The sequence below is a fragment of the Marmota monax genome, unplaced genomic scaffold, assembly GCF_021218885.2.
Source record: "Marmota monax isolate L192 unplaced genomic scaffold, Marmota_monax_Labrador192_F-V1.1 WCK01_AAM20220418_F8-fsc00068, whole genome shotgun sequence".
In the NCBI taxonomy this organism is placed as follows: domain Eukaryota; kingdom Metazoa; phylum Chordata; class Mammalia; order Rodentia; family Sciuridae; genus Marmota; species Marmota monax.
In genome coordinates, this window is record NW_026692352.1 from 6936616 (window position 1) to 6954740 (window position 18125).

Here is an 18125-nt window from a genome sequence, read left to right on the forward strand (position 1 = left end):
TCCAAGGACAAAGGTCACGGCCCCTTCCTTGGACAGGCTTTGCTCTGAGGTAGAGGCTGGTTTCTCAAAAATGGAGTCACAGCAGTTTCTCATTAGCACCCAAGCTGGTGCCTGGCACATAGGTGGTTGTTAATACATATCTGCCAATAAATGGCTCTCTTACATCCATTTTGCTGATGATTATATGGAGGACCAGAGAGGTTAAGTAGTTTCACAAGCTCGCAGCAAACTTGTGGCAGAACTCAGCTCTTAACATTTCCAGGTTTTTTCCAGTTCCTCTGCCATGGGAACCTCCTTTCCCCTGCTCCTTCTCTCCTTCCCTCTCCCTCTCCCCCTCACTCCTCTCCCCACCCCCACCCCAGGGCATGTACAAAGATCCACAGTTACCAGGTGTGAGCACCCTTGGGCCTAAAGCTGGGATGGGTCAGGAGTCCCCAGTGAGGTTCCCTCTGCTTCTCTGGCTTCTTATCCTGGAGCCACCTCGTCCTCCCAGTGATTAAGCATGTGCCCTGCCTCAGTGGCCCCAACTGCAGCCTCACTGGCTCTGAAGGGGTCAATCCCACCTTCTGAGCTGCTGCCTTCCCCAGCTGAGAGATGAATCAACCTAGAGATTCTGATGTTCTTTCCCACCCTGAGGGCCTGGGGACCCCTGTGCAAAAGACGGGGAGTGCCGACAGCCAGCTGTGCGCTGCCCTCAGTGTGGCACAAGTACCAGAAAGGCCCAGAAAGCTCCTTATTTTTCCAAATGTTCCCCACCTTTATTTCAATGTTACATCATTTTTAAGCTTTTGCATGTGTGTGGGGTGGCAGTTTTCAGGTCTTTAAGCAAATCCAGCCGATTCTGCCATGTAATTAGTTTGGGGCAAGGCTTTCGAGTTTCCGCAGGTCTTACTTGTCACACCCATACCCCATTCGCTCTTGGCAACCTCTGGGAGAGAGCAGGGCAGGCTATCACCAGCCTGACTCACCAGGGCTTGGCACTCGGTGGCCCTGTTCCAAACTGTTCTCCTCGGAGTGATTTGGGTTGAAATGACAAATAAATAAATAAAAGAGAAAGAAAGAGAAAGAAGAAAAGAAAGAAAGGACCAATATAATTACGTGGCTGGCGGACCCACCAAAGGAACTCCTGCCCTGGCAGGAAGCTAACTCAGTAGGTGGGAAGCCCTTTCTCTAGCGGACAGAGAAGCAGGAGATGACAAGAATAATAAAACCCTAGGACAAAGGCAACAGGATTCTGAGGGAGTGACTCACGATCAGGGCAACCCAGGGGCGGGGCAGGATCCTCCCCACGCTCTTCAAAGCCATAGGTTTGGCAGAGAAGCTGAAGTCCTAGCTATGGGGCACCTAAATGGACCAAACCCAGTCCTGGCCCAAATGGCTCTCCATCTCAGAAAGGAGACTGCAACACAAGGTGGCAAGGGACTGCATAGGCAGAGGCCAGACTTGAGTTCCCCTCTGGCTGCGAGGGACAGCTGGCCAAACCTTGACCCAGAATCCAGTTCTCTGTGTCCTGGAGCTTGTGCCCACCAGGGGGCGCTGCCTGGAGGGGGCACACTCCCTTCCTTTCCTGGTGGCTCCTGTGCTCTTTCTCTTCCTGCTCTGTTGCAGAAGTTGACTGTAGACCAGGCCTAGGATGGAGGCCAGGGGCCAGGGGATGTCCCCCTCAAGAAGAAAGCAGAGGGAAACTCAAAAGCACAAGTCTGAATGAGCAGAGGTTTTCACTAGACCCCAGGGACCCCGTGGCCTTCACATGGTTCCCTCCAATAGAAGACTTTAAACCTCTGAGTTAAAAAATTTTTAAAAATCTATCCAGCTTTTGTTTTTCAACTCAATAAAGATTTTCAAGTGTCTCCTGGGTTCAGACCCAGGGATCCATACCAAGGAAAAAGAAGTGACCATAGAAAAGGTCCCTTGATGTAGAGGGGGCTGTGAAGGATAGTGCCTGGTATGGAAGTCAGAGAAGCGATGGTTAATGCCACCAGGAGGGCCAGAGAGGGCAGAGTGGATGTGAGGTGTTGTCACAGAGGGGACTCAGCGGCACACACTGTCACGTTTGACCTAAGGCTTGAATGAATGGAGGAAGCTAGGGCCTTGCCCAAGGGAGGGCGAAAGGCTGGTGGGTGGCTGCCAGGAAGAGAGCAAAGCATTTGTGGGGAGAACCAAGGTGGGGGGACCCTGCCTGAGTGCCACTGTGGGGACGAGCCTTTTACTCCATTTCAGGGGAAGACCCACAAGAGGCTGTTAGGCAGAGGGGTAGTGGGCTTTAGTAGACATTTCACAATGATGGCCATGTTGTGAGCTCCAGAGTGGATGCAGAGACCAGTTAAGAAGTTATTGCCTTAAACCAGGAGAGAGACAATGGCGACTTGGTGGTAGCTGAGCCCTTGCAAAGGACTTGAGGTCCCACAGGCCAGGGGCAGGGGCAGGATCCTCCCCACGCACTTCCTCCCCACATCTGCTCTCATCCAGGCTCCAGCCCAGGGCAGCCAACCCGGGGCCAGGGATCAGCAGGGAGCAAGTTCTGCTCACAGCCACTAGGAGCTTCTCCTAGCCCAGGGCAGATCCCATCCAGAAACTTCTCAAAGAAAGCTCCCAAGAGCCCAGGGTTCGCTCTTCCCTGCCTTAACAAACCCACTGATCATCGCCCAGCTGGTTTAAATCCTGGGTCCTCTGACCTTCCTGCCCAGGCCGCCTCCCTGACCTTCTCAGAGCACTACTCAGCGCAAAGTAAGGCAAAAATTGTTCCTTGGCCACCCAAGGCAGAGGAAGGCAAAGCATATTCCCCTCTGAGTCCCCTTTTTGAGGGGGGTAGGGGGTGTGGGTACCGGGAATTGAACTCAGGGGCATTCAACCACATCAGTGTCCCTAAATATTTTATATTTTATTTAGAGACAGGGTCTCACTGAGTTGCTTAGCAAGCCTCACTTGTGCTGAGGCTGGCTTTGAACTCACAATCCTCTTGTCTCAGTCTCCCAAACTGCGCCACCACAGCCGGCTGGCTGTCCTTGGCTTTTTTTTTTTTTTAATATTTTATTTTATTTTTTTTAGCCTTAGGCGGACACAATATCTTTATTTTATTTTTATGTGGTGCTGAGGATCGAACCCAGTGCCTCACGCATGCCAGGCAAGCGTGCTACTACTTGAGCCACATCCCCAGCCCCAAGTCCTTGGCTTTTTAACAGAGACCTTGGAGCTTCAATTGAAAATAGTTGGTGATATGGAGACATGCAGGCCAGAGGCAGGGCAGAGGGGAAGGGTTTTGCCCCTTGAACAGGGTGGCAGGGAAGGCTGAGGCAGCTCACATCCCAACCCCTCTTGCCACTAACCAGGGGCATCACTGCCATGGAGGCTTTTGACCTTCTGAGCTCCAGTTTCCTCACCAGAAAGTGGGGACAAGGACATGGTTTACACTGTCACAAAAGCTCACAGCCAGTGGTAATGTTTCCAAGGGAATCCGGCAGAGACCCCATCACAAGGCCTGGCACGGGTGGGCGGGACCCTATCCTCTACTGCCCTACAGGAAAGGGTCCTGGATCAGGGTTTTGTCTGGTTAGTTCCGGTGTGACCCTAGTACTCAAATCCTTTGACTCTCATCCAGGGAGTGACTCAAATTACGATGGGGTCACTATCTCATGGCCACTCAGCAGGGGGCGCTGATAAATCAATGCAAGCTGGAGTCAGAAGTTAGGAAGGAAAAGGAACTAAAACTAACAATAAGTCAGTAATGGCTGTGTACCATCAGAACAGCAGGGCATGTTTCAAAGCAAGTGTATGTCCACAATGTGTCCCAGTCTTCACAAAAACCTCATGAGGAAATGCCATTGTTAACACCACTGGTTCCCTTCCCAAATGAGGAAACCGGTGGTCAGAGAAGACACCCAGCAGGAGGAAAGGAGATGGGGCTGGGAGCCCAGGATCCCCTGTGGCTGCCCACTCACACTTGTCCCTGGTAATCAAAGAGCTACAAATGTAAACACGCTATGGAGATCCCCTTCAGTGTTTCTGTTTTGGGTTTTGGGTTTGTTTTTAGGAAGGGAACGGAGGATGTTTATATCTAGCTCAAGAGAGAACATTGACAGTCTTTGCCAAAGAGCAGTTCAATAATACCTGCCCAACGCCCCAAAGTCGCCACAGTGATTCCACTTCTAAAATACTCGTCTGAGGAAACAACTAAACAAAAAGTTTAGCTACCAGAATATTTATTATTGCTATTTCCGATAGTAAACCTATTGGAAAACAATCTAAGGATTCATCAGTAGCATGCTGTTTAAGTAACTCATGGTATTTTTAAGGATAGATATTGGCCAACCACTAAAAATTAAGCTGTTCATAGGTAAAAACAGACAAAACAAAACAAGCCCTGGACTGGATACATTACGAAACAGATCACAACATAAATGTAAAACATAAAATTATAAAACTTTTAAGAAAGAGCATAGAATAAAATCTTTAAGAACTAAGGCCAGACATACAGATTTTTAGACTTCAAAAGCTCAATCCAGGGCTGGAGCAGAGCATTGCCTAGCATGTGTGAGGCACTGATTTCGATCCTTAGCACCACATAAAAATAAACATCTGTCCATCTACAGCTACATTTTTTTTTTAAAGAAGCTCAGCCAGGTGCAGTGGTGCATGCCTGTAATCCCAGCAGTTTTGGAAGCTGAGGCAGGAGGATTGCAAGTTCAAATCCAGCCTCAGCAACTTAGGGAGGCACTTAGCAACTCAGTGAGACCCTGTTTCTAAAGAAAATATAAAAAAGGGCTGGGAATGTAGCTTCATGGTTAACCACTCCTGGGTTCAATCTTCAGTACCAAAAAAAAAAAAAAAAAAAACTCAATCTACTAAAGAAAAAATGATAAATTGGACCTCATCACAACTCAAAATTTTGTTTTGTGAAAGACTTTGAAGAGGATGGGAAGATAAGGTACCAAATAGTTGCAAAATCACATATCCAACAAAGGATTTGTGTTTAGTATATATAGAGAATTATCAAAACTCAACAATAGAAACCACTATTCCCCCAAATAGAAAATGGGTCCCCCCAAAATGAATGGATTTTTCACTGAAGATAAATAAATGGCAAATAAGCACTTGAAAAAATGAGTTTAACATCATGGATCATCATTGGAATGCAAATTAAAACCACAGTGGTATACCCCCACATACCCATCAGAGTGTCTAACAATGACACCTCCAAATATTGGCGAGCATGTGGAGAAATTGGATCACTCACACACTGCTGGTTTGGATTGCAAAAGGAAAGTCACTCTGGAAAAGAGTTTGACGGCTTATCATAAAACTGAATACTACACTCATCATGTGACCAAAATGGTAGTAATAGCCATCTCTGGTTAGTGAAATTGTGGATAGCTTTAAATTCTTTTCTTTGATGTTTCCGTATTTGCTGTGGTAACCATGCATTAGTTTGGGGGGGCAAAATATCCAAAAAAATGTTTTAAATGCTGATCTTTGATATTGCTATGGGATTTCCTAGCTTCTGAGTATTTTATAGCCATGTTTTTAGAAAGATCAGCAGGATGAAGATTATCATTCCAATTAAACAGATTAGAAAACTTTAGACCAGAGAGGGGGAGTCTCTTATCTAAGTCAATTATCTGAGCCTATGTCTCAAGATCTCCCAGCTCCCTTCCTGAGCATGGCCATCACTATCCTGCTGCCATGAGCAAAGCACCATACTGGGTGCAGAGGGGACTGCAAAGGTAACTAACATCATAGTTCTCTGAGTTGGACCTCACATGTTCTATGGTTCAATTCCTGACTTTCTCTATATCACACTCAAAATGGCCAGCTGGTCCCTGTTTGCACACCTCTAACTCACCCCTTCCTTCCATTCTAGAACTGCTCCAGCTCTCAGTAAATTACTCAGCATTTCCACAGACCCAACACCCCTACTTTACCTTTCTTCATTCATCTTCAAACTGTTTGTTGGACTATAGAAAATAGAGCCCCTTTCCTTGTGACAGCTTTACAGAATTTGGAAGACAGCAATCCTGCCCCTGTCCCATGCTGGGACTCCAAGTTTCTAATTTTCTAGATCCAAACCTGAGACTCAGAAGAGCTGCTTACTCTTATTCCTATAACAAGCTTAAATTGGATTTCAATAGATGATTATTGAATGTCTACTATGGTCCAGCATTCTGTGGATTCTGCTGATGTGGCTGGAGCTGCTTGGACATTGAGGGAACTCAGGGGATTCCCCCCTCTCAGAAGCAGGGTGTGGAAGGAGACATAGTTGATATCTCAGTGCCAGATATGCCTTGGGGTCCAAAATCACCATCCCCACACACACCGAGGGGAGCCCGCATGCGCTGCATCCACTCGCTGCATCCACACACCTCACCACCCAGGAGGCCTTCAAGTCTCCAAACTTATTACCAGTTGCACAGGAATCCCAGCTGTGCCCTTGCAGCCATCAGAGAACTAAGGCAGGTGGATAGAGCTATGGAAGAGAGTGACAGGAAGGATATTCCTCAGGAAGGAAGGTCTCCACTGGTCCTGGTCTCCACGGGAGTTCTGAGGTAACCTTGTGTAATTCACTCTTCCCTTTGGGAGTTCAGCTTCCTCATTTGCCAATGGGGTGTGGGTCTCTATCCTAAACTATGTCAGTGCCCACATGCAGATCTGCAGATCCAGTAAGATCAGGGATAGGAAATATTAGATATGGAAAATGACAAACCCCAAAATAGTGAGGCCTGGGAAAAGGGAGTGAGAAAACAAGCCATACACTGAGAGCATTGATAAAACAAACCCTGGGCAGGAGGTATCCATCAAACCTAGAAAGAGTGTCTCTGGGAAGAGGCCAAAGCATTGATCCTTCCCTGAACAAATCCCCTTTCCAGATACCAACCACCGACCCCAGGCCCTCCAGCTAGTCCAGTAAGATAAATCCCAGACACTGACCACTGACCCCAGACTCCCTCCCATTTTGCCCAGTAAAACAGATCCCAAATTCCTGAGTGCCCAAGCTGACATGCTCATTAATTAAATCACTCTCAGTATAACCTAAATAAGCCCAGTCCCCTCCTTTGTTCAGTGGCTCGTTTTCCACCAGGAAGGTGGGTCCAGCCATATCACCCGGTTCCTGCATGAAACTTCGTTCCTGAATAAAAGGCTGAGATGATCCGTGGAGCTTTTGTCCAGCCTGGTCCTTTTGTGCAGGAAAGGGCTTAGAAAGTCAGAGACCTGTGTCGGATGATAGAGGGAAGTACTCGGCTATTGCTGTATAAAGTGGCCTGAGGGGCTGGGATGTGGCTCAAGCCATAGCGTGCTCGCCTGGCATGCGTGCGGCCCGGGTTCGATCCTCAGCACCACATACAAACAAAGATGTTGTGTCTGCCGAAAACTAATAAATAAGTATTTAAAAAAAATTTTTTTAAAAATAAAGTGGCCTGAGTTCCTCCTTCTTTCCCTCCTTGTTGTTCATTCATTCATTCATTCATTCATTCATGCGTCCTCTCTTGCCTAAGGGATGGAGAGATGTGTCAGGCAGATTGCCATCCTCAGGAATCCCTGTGGTGGTGCTCACGGGGATGGGAGTGGGAGAAATGGAATCAACTCAGTCTGCAGGACAACAGGAAGGCTCTGTGAAGGAGCTGACCTTGGGCTGGGATTTGAAGAGAGAGTAAGAGTTTGCCCTGATGGAAACCCTGGGGAAAGGCTTGGCAGACTTACAAAGCAAAGGTGTGGACAGGAGAGGGGCTCCCCCTTCATGCACAATGGAATCTAAGATCTGGACAAAGACAGAAAAGACTTCCTGGAAAGGAAGGGCATGTGAAGTAGTGGCTTTGTTTGGAAAGTTCTAGGGAGTCAGCATTAAGTAGAGAATCAGAGGTCTTTCTTAGGTCCAAGATTCTGGGTTAACCTGATTAGAAAGAAAACATGAGATCACTCTCTCTGTGTCCAAGAGGCTGTGTATGTCACATCTCAGGACTGATGGATCTTTTTATTTTGGTACCAGGTACTGAACCCAGGGGTGCTTAACCACTGAGCCACTTCCTCAGCCCTTTTTTGTTTTTGTTTTTGAAGTTTTATTTTGAGACAGGTTCTCATTAAGTTGCTTAGGCCACTGGTGACTAAGTCATTGAGGCTGAGTGACCCTGTGGTCCCCCTGCCTCAGCCTCCAGAGCTGCTGGGATTACAGACATGCACCACTGTGCCAGCTAGGACTGAAGAATCTTGAGCCAAAGTCATTCTTCTATAAAACTCAAGTGGGATGTGTGTAGTAGAGCAGTCAACCTCAAACATGCACAGCTCTCCTGCCCGGCTCCTAAAGGCCTTGTCTTCCCTTATTAAGGTCTTGGCATCTCATTCTGATATTCTCAGGGAGGGCCTGAGCCCTAGGCCCCCTGAGAACCTGTTAAAGACTGCATGGGCTTGGGAATTGTGGGGTTAAGCACAATAACTGAGACAAGGAGCAGGCCTCAACAGATTCAGCAATGCTGCTTATTAAGCCATGGAGTCAATCAGGCATTGAAGGGGCACATTTTGCGGGTAGAAAATGGCCACCGGTTACAGAAGGGTTCAGTGTTTTAAAGTTTACAATGAGGGTGGCTTAATCACTGGAGACTGAAGCAGAACGTGTCGGTTTGGGCAGTCAGGAAAAAAGTTGCAAAATGTCCAAAACTCGTTACTGGGAAGGGATAAAAGCTCAGAGCCTGTGCTTATTGCTCACCTGCTTTTTCTAGAACCCATGGTTACCCAGAGCTTCATTATTTGCTTTTCTCCTTCCAGGACTTATGGGGCCATGGGAAAGGGTACAAGTCCAGGGCCCAGCGCTCAGTATCTGCCTCATCCCTTAAGGACCCATTGTTCTCATCCCTTAAGGACCCATTGCTTCTTCCCCACTCCCTCCTCCCGGCCACAGGGTCCTCCTTTCTTCCTGGGGGTTGCCATTTTCCATCTTTCACAAGGGAAGGGCTGCTAGCTAATGGCCAAGCCCTGAGAGCTCAGCAGCAGAGATGGCCAGCACACTGACCTCCAAGGACTCCCAACCAGCACCCAAGCACTACAGAGGTCCTTTACCTTTCTGACACCTAGTGACCAATTTCTCCCCTATTTCCTTGAGACCTGCCCCCTTAAGACACAGTACAGTGGCCAGGTGCAGTGGTGCACACCTATAATCCCAGTGGCTCAGGAGGCTGAGGCAGGAGGATCCTGAGTTCAAAGCCAGCCTCAGCAACTTAGTGAGGCCCCAAGCAACTCAGCAAGACCCTGTCTCTAAATAAAATATAAAAAAGAGCTAGGGGTGTGGCTCAGTGGTAAAGCACCTCTGGGTTCAATCCCTGATACCAAAACAAAACAGAACAGTACAGCGATCCCCCTGAAGCAAAATTCCTTTTATCCCCTGCCAAGACTAGGAGCTTTGGGCCTGTTTCTGTGCTGAGGACAGTAGATAAGTAAACTGAAGATCATCCTGGTTCCAAGCTGGCTCCAAGTGGAGAGAAGGGGGAATTTGGAGGGTAACCTCTAGAAGGCCAGGTCTCTGTGATGGTCCAGAAAGAGGGATGAGGAAGAGATCCTAAAAGACCCAGAGACTGATCGGATGTGGGGGTTGGAGACAGGGACAGGCCGAGGTGACATGTAGGTGGTGAAAACAGCAGGAAAAACCAGAGGACAGGGATGCAACACGAGTCCACAGGAAATGCCCATGTCTCTTTAAAAAATTCACCTTTTGCATAATAGAAAAAAAATTGTAAATAACTTGGAGAGTGAGGAAAGAGGTAAATTAAATAAACTGTTATACCCATGCTAGGCTGCCAGGTTTCTGTAAGCAATTAAAAGGCTCAGGGGTCACTCCAGGTAAACTGGGCTAACTGGGCTGCACGAAATAACCACACAAGGGACACAAGTATCTTTTTCTTTGTGGTCACTGTGATGGCTCCTCTGACCTTAAGGGTCTGCTGGAAGAGAGAGCAGAGCACGTGCTGACCCCTTTTATTGAGGAGAAGCTATTCAAATGAGGCAAGGGATCAGGTTTCAAGGGGCTAAGACTATCTTCATGATGTCCACTGTCAGCAGGTTGACTGACACCTGGGTAGGCCACACCCAAGGGCACAGTAAGAGAAGGGGACACACACAAGGCGCTTCCATGGAAGATTCTCTCCTAAACAGGGCAAGGGGTTGTATTACAAAGGAACAGGCAAGCGTAGCTTCACCCATGGGGCTGTAGCAAGACACACCCATGCAGGAGACACCAACCCTCGAACCCAAGAAGGGTACCACATTTCTGCGACTGAGAGCCTCAGCACCCAACCGGGGAGTATAACTCAGTCACATGCAAGATTGGTCTCCTAGGCAATACTATGAAATAGAAGATAAGGGAAAATGTCACAAGAGTCTGTTTTCAAAGTGGGTCACAAAAAGGATGGCAGAAAAATCCCATTTAAAAAAAAATAGGTGGATGTGTCCATATGGGAATTTTTTAATGGAAATTATAGACACCATGATGCTTAATGAATCACAGGGGAATTTTACTATCTTCTTTGTGTATTCTCCTCCAAGGAACACAACAAATGACACTTATCTATGTTCTCCACTATGAAGAGGAAATGGAATCTGAACAGACAATCCCTTATAGCAAATGACAGAATATGAAGGTCATGGGTGCCCACCCTGAGTGTCTTATCATGTGGGGAAGAGGTCTTTGGGCTCAGGCAGTATCTATTGGGCAATTGCTTCTCTAGATTCTGGGTGGCACAATCCCTCTTGATCCTTGATGGGACACAAACCACCAATAAATTGTATCAAGATTTCTGGCCAGAAGGGCCCAGGGAGCTCACTCCAGGTGGGGTAAAGACAACCTGCCAAGGCCAAGAGTCTGGAAGAGGAAAAGAACAAAGTTAAGGTGGGGTTGAACTGGCCAGAAGTGCATGGTACATGTTTAATAACAACCTACTGAGTGGCTGGATTGGTTAATGAAGGGGAATCAACTTAGAGAATCTGATGGATTCATTGGGAATTCTTTTTTCACAGTGAGTAAATGGAACATAATTATAAAGAGAATACTATGCCCAACACTGATATATTAGCTAACCAAGATATATTAGCTGCCCTATTCGTAGAGCTCAGTTCTAGTAAGTTCTAGCAGGCAAGATGTATCACTGGCCCCTCGAAATCCAGCTGAGTTCTGCAGCCAAGCGGTCCTTCCCTTTCCCTGTGGCAGGGTCCAGTCCACGGTCGTGTCTTGTTACATTCTGTTAAAGTGAAGAAAAAAGGATGGTCCAGGGGCCTCTAGCTGAGCTCATTCTCACATTTCTCCACTCGAAGCTCTGCACAAACAGGGTGTCCTTGGAGACGACTGAAATTGGCAAAAAGCCCTAGACCTTTTCCCAGCGAGAGTGTTATTAATGCACTCTGATTCCAGAATGACAGCTCATTGTTGTTGTTTTTTTTTTTTCTTCCTTCCTGAAAACCTACTAATGTAAGAGTATCTGGGGGAGTTCAAAGTTGGTGATGACCTTGACAGCTCATCTAGTTACTCTGCCTGGGGAGCCCCTGGGCATTCTGTGGGATTTAATGGGCTCATGTGAGCATTCCAACAAGCTCCACTATTTCTAGACCAATTCCCATCTAATCAACTCGGACTTCTAAACAGACAACTGTTGCTATTTCCTGGCATTGTCCTGTGTCCCTCTGTTCTGTACCACTGTGATTTCTGCCCCACCATGAACAGAGTCTAAGAATCAAACACTGAGTAATGCATTCATTAAGTTCAATCAGAGCAAGAGTCCTGGGAGAGCACTGGTCCAATCTCCTCATGCACAAATTCATTTCTGTTTGTTTCATCCATTATCGCCAAGCTGCTCTTCTGTGCCAGGCCCTGTGCCAGGTTCTGGGGGCACAGAGCTGGCATTTCTCAGCCTTCCCAGCAGCCCTTGAAGAATGTGCTCACAGTGGGGCTAGAGACTGGCTGGCAACTCACCAAACCCACTCCGTAGGCGAAGGCTTCAGTCAAGTTCAGGAGCAGGAAGCACTGAGGAGGGAAGGCCAATCTGACTTGACAAGGTCAAAGCAGTCATCACTGAGGAAGTGATGTCTGAGCTGGCTTCTAAGGACAATATCCAGGGGCCTGTCAGGGAGATAAAGGAGTAAAGAACACTGCTGATGTAAATGGAGTGGCCCAAGGGTACAGTGCTGTATGACCTGGTGGAGTTACTTACCCTCTCTTGGCTCAGCATCCTCCTCTGTGAAATTTAGACACCTGTAAGCAGTTGTCATATATAGTCACACAGCATGTCATCACACAGTTTATAAGGACGTGCCCCTCACCAGTAAGTGTCTTTGTAACTTTTAATGGTTCTCCAGTGGATGGAAGCAAAATGCTTGTTTTCACAAAATGTTGTGGCAATTTTGACCACGAGATGTTAAGAGTCTTGAGAAAGGGGCCTTTTTCTAATTTGCAGAAAGGCATCGAGGGGACTACAGGTGGCCTGGCATCTGCTGTCTTTCCCTCCATCTCCTTGCAGAAAGGAGACCCCTGATAGGCATTGGCAAGAGGGGTTCAGTCTTCTCACCTCTCTGGCGTCATCTACCAGAAATACTCCTGTCTGGTGGGGCCACTGTGACTGGGATGCAGGAGTCTCCTGGGTATCTGGACTGCAGCTCCCTCAGTGGGCTGGTGACCACCCTCCTACAGGGCCCTGGAGGAGATGGCAAGGAAGAGGGCTCCATCCCCCTTTCTGCTCTGACCCTTTGCTGTTCCTAGGATGACACAGCAACTGGGCAGGGGAAAGCCTCCTTCACAGATGATTGGGACAACTGTAAAAGGAGCTACAATGTCTAAGGGGATGGTTCAAGCTTGGACCAAATGGAAATTTCAAAAGATGGGGAAACCCTAGGGATCTTTACCAGTGGAGAGGTTCTCTCAGGGGACCCCCCACCTCAGTTTCTAACCTTCTTTCTCTTGCCCCAAGATTTATACCTCTGTTCCTCCAAGAGAAGGAGGCTTCCTTCCCTCATGCCTCTCCACCAGCCTCTCTGATCCCATGAGAAATAAGCCCAGGCTGTTGTGAGGAAGAAATTAGGTGGCATATGGCAGGTGTCTGGCACAAGGCTTGTGGCCTGGGGGCTCTTGGCAGTTGATTTCTTTCCCTACCCCAGGAGAGGGAATGGTGGGTGTGGCATCTGCGGTCTATATGTCTTAATCCACAAAACTGTTGTGACAGGTGAAGAAAGAGTGTGCAAGAGTGTACATGGTAAAGGGCTGCCTGTGTTAGCAAAAAAAAAAAGGGGGGGAGGCTGAGGTTCTGTAAAAACTTTCTGAGGAAACATCCACTTTAAATCCCCTTCCCCAAGGAAGATTCAAAAGTCTCTGCCACTGAAATGTGAAGTCATGTTGGTTCACTTGCAATATTTTCCAGCAAGTTCATGTTTTGAAGGAACTGGGAACATTCTAAGCCCTTAAAACCACCACCACCACACACACACACACACACACACACACACACACACACACCGAAAATCCTGCAGAGCACTTTTTCTGAAAAGAATAGGTGCTGGTTTGGTGGCTTCTAGAACCACCACCCTGTCCACCCTGTCCAGCTCTTTGGGGAAGCTGAAAGTACAGATGAAGAAGCTGTGGAATGCTTCCTCTTGTACTTACGAAAAAACAAAATTTTTTTCTTTTAGTTTTTTAAGAAATCTAAACCAAAACTCAAATATCTCATTTTGATACATTCAATCCCTATTACAAGTATATGCTATAAAGGTCTCTCTTCCGGGGAAAAGTACAAACCCTGGGTTCAAAGGGGCTGGGGTGTGGCTCAGTGCATGCTTAGCATGTGCATGTGCGAGGCCCTGGGCTCCATGCACAGGACCAAAAATGAAAACACACCACAGGCTGAGAGCTGCAGGGACAAAGTGACTGTGATGTTGGGAGCAGATGCAGGTAGTGATTCAGCTCTGCAGCTGCTGAATTTGGACGGGGGCTATTTTTGGTAGAGCTGGGCTTATAAAAAGACTATTTGGTTTTTAGTCTGCTCCAAACTTATTGTTAAGCCCTATACTCTCTACACCATAGGATTTTGCAAAAAAAAAAAAAGATTTCGTTTTACTTGGTTTTGTTTTCAGGATCATATATATGGCATTTTGGTGAAAATGCCCACATCAAGATCCCATGGGCAATTCCAAATTATACAACCCCATGTAGCAAAACCTTTGGAAAGTTTGTGTCTCCTTAATCACAAGTTTTCTAGGCTTGGTAAAAGCCATGTTACCAGGACAAGAAAATTCTTCTCACTTAGAAGGAAAAATGAAACTCAGAGGCTCTCTCCTCCAGGAAGCCTTCCCTGCAGCTTCTGCCAGGCTGGCTTACAGGCTCCCCCAACTTCCTGCAATTCTCATTGTCCACATCATGCCTTCCTGCCAGCCTGGTCTACTGGCACTCAGAGGTCTGGGGCCCAGCACAAGGCTAGGCACTGGAGTGGCACCAGGAAGTATGTGAGCCCACAGAATGATACTGAAACATGGCTGGACGCTGGTGGATAGGAGAGGGTGACCCTCTGCCTACACTTCCAGTCAGTGAGAATTTACTTCACAGACAGTTTACCATTGTAAGGCAGTTAGTAAGCCCTTGTGTAAACACTTTTTATAAAGCTTGTGAAGTATTTTAGCCTTGTTTACTAGCTTGGTACAGGTTCCCTTGCAGCCTAAAAATCCCCCTGAGCCTTGGGGAGTTATGTGGACATTTGTGAATCCTGGGACAGGATCCTGAGGCTATGCATGAACAATGAATGAAACCAAAGCAGCAGAGTCCCCCGGTGGGGGATGGTGGTTGTTTAAAAGCTGTGCGACCTGAAGAGCGCCTTTGCCTCTCTGGGCTACATGGTCCTCATCTGTAGAATGAAGGTTGTTATGGACTGCATGTTTGTGTCTCTCTCAAAATTTGCATGTGGAAATCTTAACCCCTAAGGTGATGGTTGTTAAGAGCAGGGCTGGGGTGCTGGTGATTAGGTCATGAGTAGAGCCCTCATAAATAGGATTGGAGCCCATATAAAGGGGACCCCAAAGAGTTCTCTCACCCTCTTTCCTCCTTTTGCGGATACAAGAAGGCAGCACCCAATTATGCTGCAGCCTGAGCATAGACTTCCAGCCTTCAGAATGGGAGAAATACATTTTTATTGATTAAAAGCCACCGAGTCCGCAAGTCTACTTTTTTTTTTTTTTTTAAATAGCAACCAGAACTAAAATAAGGCCTTGGAGTAGACTTCACCATTTGTTCAAACAAACATCATGCTGGTCTTCTGGACTGCGCAGATCTCACAGAGGAAAGGATGAAGGCAAAGCTGCTCTGAGGAGGCTGCCCCTGGGAGAGGAAGCAGGCTCACTCCTTGGCCTCCCCTGAGCACCAACGGCTCCCAGGCGCTTCATAGCCAACGTCTAGTTTAATGCTTCCTCCAAGGTAAGTGTCATCACCTCACATCACTACAGGGACGCTCAGGCTCAAGAGCTTAGGAACCTGTGTGCCTCCACAGCTAGCAAGCAGTGGAGCTGCCCTTTAATCGAGGCCCGCCTGGCTCTAAAGACCAAGATGGTTTCCACTCGACCATGACAGTTTGTAACACCTTGATTTAATAATTTTAAAAAAGAGGGCTGGGGTTGTGGCTCAGTGGCAGAGGGCTTGCCTAGCACGTGTGAGGCACTGTGTTTGATCCTTAGCACCACATAACAATAAATAAATAAAAGAAAGGTATTGTCCATCTGCAATTACCAAAAATAAATAAATAATGAATAATTGCTTGCTTGCTTGATTGATTCAGGAAAATGCATGATAATGTCCTTTGTTGAAACTGGGCTCTTAGTAATTTAAATACTTAGAAAAATCTGATTCAGGAAATGGATAACATCTTATTCTAGAATATATGTTATAAAAAGCTGAAAGATGGCTCACTCCTTTGTTTATTTGTTTCATTCAGCAAATATTTGCTATGTCCTGACCATGCCATTCTAGGTACTGGATACGTCATGTTGCACAAACACAGACAAGGTGGCTGTCTTCATGGAACTGACATTGTATTAAGAAGACAAAAAGGGGGTTGGCATTGTGGCTCAGTGGTAAAGCTCTTACCTACCATGTGTGAGGCACTGGGTTCGATTCTCAGCACCGCATATAAATAAATAAATAAATAAATAAATGTTCATCAACAACTAAAAAATAGTTAAAAAAGAAGAAAAAAAGTATAAACAAGATGAGTTCAACTTATTAATAAGGTGATTATTGTATGTTAAAGTTCTGGAAGAAATACAAACTCGGAGAAGTGATGTGGTGTGATTGGAAGTCTACATAATTTAGCGTAATCAGAAACAATCTCCATGAGAAGGCGAAATTTAAGCTGAGACTAGAAGGTTGAGAAGAATCTGGTCATGTAATTATCTATGGGAAATGTTTCTGAAGCTGCAGGAATAGCAGGTGCCAAGGCCCTGTGGTAGGAACAAGCTTAGCTATTTGAGGGATAAAAAGGAGGTCAATATGTCTGGGGCAGATTAAAGAAATGGGGAGCAGCAGAAAATGATGTGAAAGGAGGTGGGATCATACGGGGCCATGACATGGAGTTTAGACAGCAAAGTCATTGGGAAAATGTAAGCAAGAAGTGACATCCATCCTTGAGCGGACTGGAACCTTAAAGACACTTGAGCCCAAGCACCTCATATTGGTTCCTTTGAAGAGACCTATCCAGAGACCCAACAGGGTCAGTTAGTGCTGAAGCCATGTGCAAAACCCTGGAATCCCAACTCTTCAGAATGTTAAAGCTGAGACACCTGGATGGCAGTGCAACCAGGCCACCTCTGTGTCTTTCTCCCGATCAATTCCAACAGCCTTCCTTTGTCCGACTCTCACCCTTACCTTCCTATGGTTTTGTTGTCTACACAGTGAGCAGAACGGTCATATTAAGCCTGAATTTGGATCACATTGCTGCTCTGATTACCGCCCCCCACCCACATCCCATACTTTTTTTTTAAATATTTTATTTACATTTTAGTTATCGGCAGAGACAATATCTTTGTATGTGGTGCTGAGGATCGAACCTGGGCCTCACCCATACCAGGGGAGCGCGCTACCGCGCTACCGCTTGAGCCACATCCCCAGCCCCACATCCCATACTTTTGCTGGAGTCTCCCCTCCAGACCTGAGGGCAGGCCCTTATGTTAGGGGTCTTGATTCTCTGTGCATTGAATCCTGGATTTTGCATGTAAAAATAACTGCTGAACAAATAATATTGTTATGACCTTGACCTTGGACCATCTGAACCTCTTTCCCTGTCTGAGAGATGAGGATAATCCTATCCCATTTGACGGTAGCTTTGAGATTAAATGAGATCATACCTATGAGTTTCTGGTGCAGTACCCAGCACCTAATCCAAAAGCAACTGATCTTCTTCCTTTCTCTCTTGCCCGCTCTGACCTGTGAGCGTGCTAAGCTCAGGATCTTGTTAACTGTGCTCAAATCTGCCCACACTGCTGACACCCAGCGCAGCCTGGTGAACAAACAGCAAACGTGCACACGCTCAAGGCCACCTTTGCAATGTGTCATAACTGCCCCTTCAGCTTCATTCTCTCTGCCAGAACCCTCTCTAGAGCACAATCATCTCTCACAGCAGCCATGCCAGCCACCACCTACTGGTATCCCCATTCGGGGAGGCTTGTCCCTGCCAGCTGTACTGAACATGGTACAAGATTTGTCTTCATAAAGCACAGCTCAGGCCATGCCTCTGCCTTACTCAGGAGGCTTTGTGCCCTCTGCGTCTGACCCAACTACCCCCGCTTCCCAGATGGACATCTGAGGTTCGCCACAATCCACCCCTGGCTGACCTGGCCATGCATCTCTCTGTCCCCCTCTAACCCTCTGCCTGGCACTCCCAAACCACAGTTCCTGGGGCTTTACATCTGTGCTCTTGCTCATGCTATTCCCCCTGCTCTGGTGGCCTCCCTACAGCATGGCACACCGCATATTCCAAGGTCCCTCCTGCCCCTGGATTCCCACAGCACTGAACAGTGGTGCTCCCTGCACACTTGCTGCTTTGGGCCTTGTGTTTGCTGTGTGCATGAGCCAGGTGGACACGCAGTGAACCCATGGTAAGGAATGCATGTCCACCTCTCTACTCCCCTGC

At 47.1% G+C, this 18125-nt stretch overlaps 1 protein-coding gene across 2 annotated transcripts in view; it reads left to right on the plus strand.

The window, feature by feature from the left end:
* The window catches only part of Tsku (tsukushi, small leucine rich proteoglycan), a 63539-nt gene that overhangs the window by 21064 nt on the left and 24350 nt on the right, over positions 1 to 18125 (plus strand). For both annotated transcript variants that reach the window (XR_006851301.2, XR_006851298.2), the window contains exon 2: positions 15192 to 15418. The gene's annotated coding sequence lies outside the window, so the exon portion shown is untranslated. The remainder of the gene's footprint in view (positions 1 to 15191; positions 15419 to 18125) is intronic.